This window comes from Setaria viridis, chromosome 9, assembly GCF_005286985.2.
Source record: "Setaria viridis chromosome 9, Setaria_viridis_v4.0, whole genome shotgun sequence".
Classification (NCBI taxonomy): domain Eukaryota; kingdom Viridiplantae; phylum Streptophyta; class Magnoliopsida; order Poales; family Poaceae; genus Setaria; species Setaria viridis.
The window spans coordinates 19618354-19626334 of NC_048271.2; the positions used below are offsets into that span (position 1 = coordinate 19618354).

General features: G+C 47.8%; 1 pseudogene; it reads right to left on the reverse strand.

Annotated features, from left to right (window-relative positions):
- Nucleotides 1–6352: 6352 nt before the first annotated feature.
- On the reverse strand, nt 6353–7608 carry LOC140221434 (uncharacterized; annotated as a pseudogene).
- Nucleotides 7609–7981: the final 373 nt, after the last annotated feature.

A 7981-nucleotide genomic window follows, 5' to 3' on the forward strand; every position in this document is an offset into this window, starting at 1 on the left:
AATGTCCTCCCTTATCGACTCCATCATAGCAAAACATTTCTGTGTGGTTATCCAAAAAGGCCCTTATAATACTTTGTAATGTATTTTTTTAGGTTCTCTTCCTCTTCAATTATCCCTTCCTCTTGTTCAAGTTGGAAAATCTTAGTTTTCCTTTGCTTGCCATTTGCCACCATCTGAAAGTATTTTGTATTGTTATCTCCTTGCAAAATATTAGTAGTTTGAGCTCTTTGAAACCATTGTAGTTCTTCCTCTCTAAGGAATTGAGCAAGCCTTTCCTTGATACTTTGTTTTAGGTCCATTTCTTGTTGACTTACCAGCAGAACCTCAGCCTTTTTGTCAAGTTCATCAGCTTTTCTAATAAACTCTTATTTTTCCTTTTTTAAGGCTCCTTTCATGTTCTTTGCCCAGCCCCTTAAAAATTGTCGCAATCTCCTAAACTTATTTTGCCATCTCTGTATAGGTATAGACCCTCTATTCTCCTTTGCCATACTTTTGAGACTAGCTCAAAAAAACCATCCCGCAAAAGCTACCAAAGTTCAAATTTAAACTGAGGTTGATTCTTACTTTTGGTTTCATTCCCAGTGCTTAGCAGAAGAGGTGTGTGATCTGATATCTCTCTATTTAAAGTATCAACCGTAGCTAAAGGGAACTTTCGTTCCTATTCCATGCTTACCAAAACCCTGTCCAACTTTTCATAAGTTGGAATCTGCAAGGAATTGGCCCATGTAAATTTTTGGCCTGACATTTCTATCTCTCTCAAGTCAAGACCATCAATAATAGCATTAAAGAGAAAAGGCCATCTTCCATCATATCTGTTGTTGCTTTTTTCACTAGCATTTCAGATGATATTAAAATCCCCTCCCACACATAAAGGAAGCTTTTCTTTGCTGCAAGTATGTACTAACTCAGTCAAAAAGACCTTTTTAAACTCAGGCTGGGTTGCACCATAAACAGCCACCAACGTCCACTTAAAACCATCTAGTTTATTTCTTACTCGAAACTTTACATAAAAATCTCCTTCTATACCGCCAATGTCTAGCACATCTAGATTGACACCTAGTAGAATTCCTCCAGACCTCCCATGAGGTGTAGTCCAATGCCATAAAAAATCCCTCCCTCCACTAAAATTATCTAGTGTAGATTAGGAGAAATCTTTTTTTGCATGTTTTCAACAGAGCTATAAAATCTAAGTTTTGCTCCCTGGATGTATCAGATAGAAACCTTGATTTAGCCAAGTCACTATGACCTCTACTATTCCAAAAAATTCCTTTCATTTGGAACTACTTTTAGGAATTTTGGGTCTTTTAACCTTACAAGTCTTTTTCAAACATGACTTAGCATGAGACTTGCATTTTCGGGAGGCACCATTAAGCTCGCTGCTCAGAGGGAAACTATCCTCATCGAAAACCTCCTCCATCAATTCTCCATACAAGCTTTTTAAGGCATTAACCTCCAAAGCTTCAATGCTTTCCTCTTCGCAGTCACTAAGCTGCCAAGGCTCCCAATTATCATATTCTCTCTGCTCCCTTTCAGTTTCTAACATAAATAATTGCTGGATATTTTTATATCTATCATTATCACACGACCCAAAATAGATACCTAGCTGCTGGATATTATTAACAGCATCACACAATTGTAAAGGAATAAAGGAGTGTGTTGAAGGCATACTTCCACGTGTTCCAGATTCTTTTTTGTCGCCATCTCCTCAGCTCTGACCATGGTGTGCTCGTCTTTAGACCGCACAAGCCTTGGACTAGAGCGAACTTGGGGCACCATCGCCTCCGGAATCATCGCCGCCTTCTCCATCTTCTTGTTGTCCTCCCTTATGATCTCTTCGTGGATCAGTTCCACCTGCTCTGCCATGTTGTTTGCTGTGGTATCCGACTCATAACTCTCTCCTGCCCCTGCTCTAATCATCTATTCTTCATCCTTTTCCCCAAGTACTTTGTCTGTCATCTCCTCCATCACCCGACCAATAGAGATGTACAGAATTTCCTCGGTTTTCTTCCTCATAAACAGTTTGAATTCCTCCTTATTCGTGTTCTGCACTTGCTCTTTAAGGTTGCTAAGGTCAGCTGTATGGAAAGGAACCAATCCATCAGCAATACCTCCTTGGTTACTATCAGTATTGGAATTTTTTGGCCTCTTAGATTCTCTCTCCTGATCGCCATCCATGTGGCCATCCTTTTCGCCTTACCATCACCATCACTGCCTCCATTCCATTCAAAGACCGTCTCTTCACCATTCTCATCCACTCCAATGCTTTAAACTTCAAATTCGAGTTCAAAATAGTGGTCTCCAATGACCACATCAAGGTGTGTTGGTATAAGTGTAGGATTGAGGACTGATACTAAGACATGCCCAAACTCGTTCTTCCTTGTAATTTCCATATCCACAGTTTGGGTCAAGCCTAGCATAGACCCAACTGCCCAAAGGTCCATAAATTCCCTCAGCTCTTTCCTAATGCCAAAAATTCGAACCCAAATCTTTGGTAACAGAAAACCCATCTCCTTCTCCTGCCACTCTTCAATCCTAATCCCTAAAGGTATGCCAATCCCCTTAGCATCTACACCTCCAAAGGCAATAGCCCTCTGGAACTCAATTTTGGAGGGAAATTTAGTGATAAAAGTATTATCCTCATGATCATTGAGTTCCCAAACCCACTTTCCAGGAAATATCCTCTTAAGTTGCCTCTGAACCTCATCCTTTGCTAGCCTCCCTCTCTCCACTGATATCAAAGCCATCTTCGAATCCTTTCTAGCCTTTAGCAAAGGCAGACGCGGGATGTGCTAGAACCCTAATCCATAGATAGTATAGCCAACAGCGTGAGCCACCGACCTAGGCATCTTCAGAATTGGGCACTTCAAATTCACATGATCATGGTTGTCACAAATCACACAGTATATTTCTGCAATACACTTTGCCGCTATATGCCCTTTCTTGGTGCATCTCCCACACTTGATCCCCAATCTCATATCCCCTCCTTCCCACTCTTCCCCTTCTATATCATCCATCATTTCTACATCACCTCCCTCCACCCTGCCTTGCTGAAGCTTCACCGCCTCCTCCACCTTCTCCTTCATCTTGTTGTTACTCGTAGTGGATCCACCTAGTATGGAATCAACCTTCTTATGACTATCATGACGCTCCTCATGGGAACTCAGCCGCGAGTCATCAGTAGATGTTCACCCACCTTGAGTGTTGCCATATCCGGTTCGTTGCCACCCCCAGCCTCCCAAACCTCTACCTCCACCTGAGCCACCACCCTGATTTGGACCCCGGCCACGAGGCACTAAACTACCTCCTCCCTGTCCACCATTTCCATACCTTCCCATCTCTCTCCGGTAACCAAAGCCTTCCTCATGCCTTCTTCCCCCTAGCTGTCCGCCAGGAGCTTCAAACCTAGGTCGGTGTTGATCCCTTCCTTCCTAGTGAAATTCCTTCTCAAATCGATCCTTACGACTGAAGGACATCTCCTCATCTCTCTGTCTTCCTGCCATCGGCGGCGCCATCACAACAGCAGCCCCCGATGAGCATGGGAACCCAGGCAACGGAGAAATGAAAGGGCACCGGTTTAAGAGGCTAACAAGTCTCCCATATTCTTTAAACAGCAATCCTAAACCCTTCGTGCATTGAAAGACTCTATGGGCCCCAAATTGAGCTGAGCCAACCCATGTCTTAGGCCCAGACAGCTGAACCGGCACCCGATTCTGAAATTCAAAAACTAAATCTGGATCTGCATCCTGCTTCTTCCCCAACGACGGTGGCTCAACGGCCACCAGCGTACACTGGAGACAGCTGATATTGGACAAACGTTTCCTCGGTATTTCACCAACGTCACCAGCTCCTGAACAAGTATCTATCACCCAAATATGACCTAGTAACTACTTTGGGGAAGATCTCACCGGCGGTAGAGGGCCTTTCCACATCTTGCACTTCGAAGTGTGCAAGTCGGCAACGGCATCAACCACACGTCGCACCAGTGCCCGTGGCCACTTGACATGGCCTGCTCCACAATCTGCTAAACCAAAATTCGGAGACACATCCTCCACTGCAAGAGCTTCCGCCCTCTTCAACTCATCCACCGAGAAGCCAGCTGCCTGGATAGCATCTCTGAGAAACTTACCATCTCCTCCCGACTCCGGCGACACCTTACCTTCGTCCTCGTCTTCGTCGTCGGAGCTCTCCTCCGTAGCTAGTGCCCAGAAGCGAGAGCCCCCTCCTGTCCACTTTACTCGCGTCTCAGACTGCGAGAGCCCCCTCCTGCCCACTTCACTCGCGTCTCAGACTGCGAGAGCAGAATAGGAGCTTAGTGTCACCTCGAGCAAGCGAAGCTAGCCCCTGGGCCCGCCGGCGGAGACCAGTCCCCGTCCGCTGTCGTGTCCGCTCCAAGCGGAGAGGCCGGCAGCTCCTCGTCTTCCGATGGCTGGTACAGGCTGACGGCAAGGGTGAGCCTACGCTGCCAGCGGGACATCGCTCACGCTCTCAAAAGATCATTCTTAGATCCATTTCTCATTTTCGTGGATTCTGTATGAGAAGGTTGGAAATATCGTCCATCTGCTCCAACAGATGAACCTCACATCTATATTGACATAGTAATAACATACGGCTATCTGGAGTCTTGCTTGTGTTGCACATTGCAAAAGACCAAGGTGGCACCAAGTCTTGTTTCTTCTTTGCCTTTATGTTGTAGTCTTCGTCTTCTTTTCTTTTGTCATGTGCTGCATCTCTATTCTCTATTGGCATTGAGGGGCATTGTGAGGTACCAACTGGTGTAGGTGCACAAGAAGGAAAATGGTATTCAATAGAGAGTGGCTCGGGTTTGCTAAAGAAATGAACATGTCAAAGTGACCTGCACATGTGTGAATAACTTGAACTTACTCGACAGTTTTCTCATAACTTGTTTTTGCATGTGTGCAAATGGTGTCCATATCATTGGTAAATATGGCATCTATATGCTGCCTTTTTCTTGCATGTTGTGCTGCCATTGCTCTCAGCATAACTTTTGAATCGTCTCTACTTCTTTCTTCTACCAGATGTGAACTTAAGAAATGGTTGACGCAAGACGAAGCCATTGTCAGATTGGTGCCACTTGGACTTGACAGTTAGGATAGGGATAAGGTTCTCATACGTAGCTCTAAATTTCTCGACAACCATGTTCACTGTCTTGCTATCATGTATTTGGCAAATACTACAAGCAGATCCTAGTCTAATTCCATTTCTAAGTGATTTTTGCTATCGTCAAAGTAGGAAACAATCACAACTTCGTTATACGTAGGAAGATACTTCTCCAAATTTCATCGACAAAGTCCTTCAAAAATTGCAGATGTCCGAATCTACAACCTTGCTAACAATAAGGCAAGAAACCTCCTTATACTTTTACGATTGCCAACGAATAACTCAGTTTAGGATCCCTCCTGTCAATTAAGATGGCACCAAATCTAAAATAAATGATATTGATTCGTACTATATGTATATATCCAGGGGTGGACCCACCAGTATGGTGAGGTCTGGCATCCGGCATACCTGGCCACCTGGTGAGCACCCCCAACCAGTTCTCCCTGTTGGAACTACCCAAGACCGATGAACGCAAGAACACAAGAGTTGCTAACAAGCAGTACCGTGGAGAAGCTAACACACACAGGCTTGCCGGCGACAGACGCCCTTTTCTGGCTTTCTGTATTTCAACTTGTTGAACAAACCCGCCGATCAACGTTCTGGTAGTAGTCCGAGTCTCACGCACACGCCGCACGATCCACATGCACAACTACCAACTGTTGTGTGTCGTGCCTCCACGATCCGCATGAGACGCGACCCTATCTTGATGCAGCTAACAACCTGAAGAGTCAGTGGCGGATGCAGAAACAGGCTCCGCCCCGGGCTATCTAATATAAGGCTTAAAATTTTACAAACCAAGACTCAAATACTCAATGACAGTCCTGCTCAATGAAATGAAATATTCATTACTTTGCAATGAAATGAAATGACAGTCCTGCATGAAGCAATTTCAAAAAAAAAATTGGCATACCTGCCGGCAGCAATTTCAGTAAGGGGCGACGGGCGAAGCCGACCCAGGGGCTAGGCCGCGGTCAGGTGGGTGCGGGCAGGCGCTAGCAGGCGGTGTCGCCGCGACCTGGCGGCGCGCGGCCTGCTGGCGGGGGTGCGGGGCCGCCGGCCGCGCGCCGCCAGGGATGCGCCGTGCGCGCGGCCGGTGGGTGTGCGGCGTGCGGCCATCGGGGAGCCGAAGCCGGGGATGGCGGGACGCGGTCACGCGTGGGCGCAGGGCAGTCCGGGAGTCCCTGGGACGGGAACGGGAGGCGGCGAGTCGGGGGTGGACGCCAGGACGGACTCACGGATGGGACGGGAGGCGGCGAGTCGTGGGGTGTGGGCGGACGGGAGCCGGCCGAGTGCGATTTTTGCTGGGCTAGGGCGACGGTCAGTTGCTGGGCTGACTTCTTCTCGGGGTGGGCTAATGGGTCAGGAAGCCTTTTTTTGCCAATTTTATGAAGAAACTTCCCACTACTCTTGGGCCTCGCCCCAGGCTGCAGCCCGGGGCCCAGATCCGCCCTAACTCCACTAACACATGCAGCCTACGCGCTAGCTAAACTAACAGGCTAATTCAATGCACATCGACTAACATATGACCATACACGAACTAGGTAAAAGACTCGTCGATTCCTCGTACACCATTGCAACAGTGCTTCTTCCTTCTTTGGCTTGGGACATTCTCGGGCAAAACGCCCACGAACACCGCAATTATAGCATTTATCTTTCTTTTCCGTGGACTTGTCCTTTCGCCAAGCCTGCCACTCGGCCACCATGAGCAGGAGCTAACCATCACTGGTCTTGTTGGCTTGAGTGCGCTGTCAAGAACGCTCATTCGAAGGCCTTCAGCCTTCCAAGCGCCTCCTCAAACGGCATCTTCTCCACGTCACAAAACTGCTCGATCCCCGCAACGATAGGGTAGAGCCGATCTGGGACAGTGTCGAGGAGCTTCTTGACCATTGCGGAGTCATCGAGTGTTGCGCCGAGGTTGGCGTACCTCGCCGCCATGCCACTGATTTTGCTAGCGTAGTCGTCCAACGGCTCTCCCTCCTTCATGCGCAGCAAGTCGAACTCACCTTTCAAGGTTGAAAGATGAGCGGCCTTGACGCGGTTGGCTTCTACGAACCTCGTCTTGAGGCTGTCCCAAAGCTCTTTCACCGTCTTCTTTTGTGAGACCTGTAGGAGGATGTCCTCTGGTAGCGCTTAGAGAAGTTGTGCCTTCGCCGTCTTGTCCTTCCGTACTTCTACCACCTCACCTTCCGCCGGATTCACGGCCTCCCAAAGGCCCTGAGCATCAAGAATGGCCTCCACCTTGATCGCCCACGCGGTGTAGTTCGTTGAGGAGAGCAGCGGGTGCGTGAGCGAGACACCGCTACTTCCCCCGGCACCGTGCGGAACCATCGCCATGGAGTCGAGGTAGTAGCGCAGGATCTTGAGCATACACGGCTCTGATGCTAATTGTTGGAACTACCCAAGACCGATGAACGCAAGAACACATGAGTTGCTAACAAGCAGTACTGTAGAGAAGCTAACACACACAGACTTGCCGGCGACAGACGCCCTTTTCTGGCTTTCTGTATTTCAACTCGTTGAACAAACAAACAATTATATAATCTTATAGACCCAGGCAACGACGTGACGCACCCGTCGATCAACGTCCTGGTAGTCCGAGTCTCACACACACCGCACGATCTACATGCACAACCACTAACTGTTGCATACCGTGCCTCCACGATCCGCATGAGACGCGACCTATCTTGATGCAGCTAACAACCTGAAGACTAACTCCGCTAACACATGCAGCCTACGTGCTAGCCAAACTAACAGGTTAATTCTATACGCATGCGACTAACACATGACCATACACGAACTAGTTAAAAGACTCGCATGACATACATGCTAACTACGCAGGGCAAGATTAATACTAACACTCCCC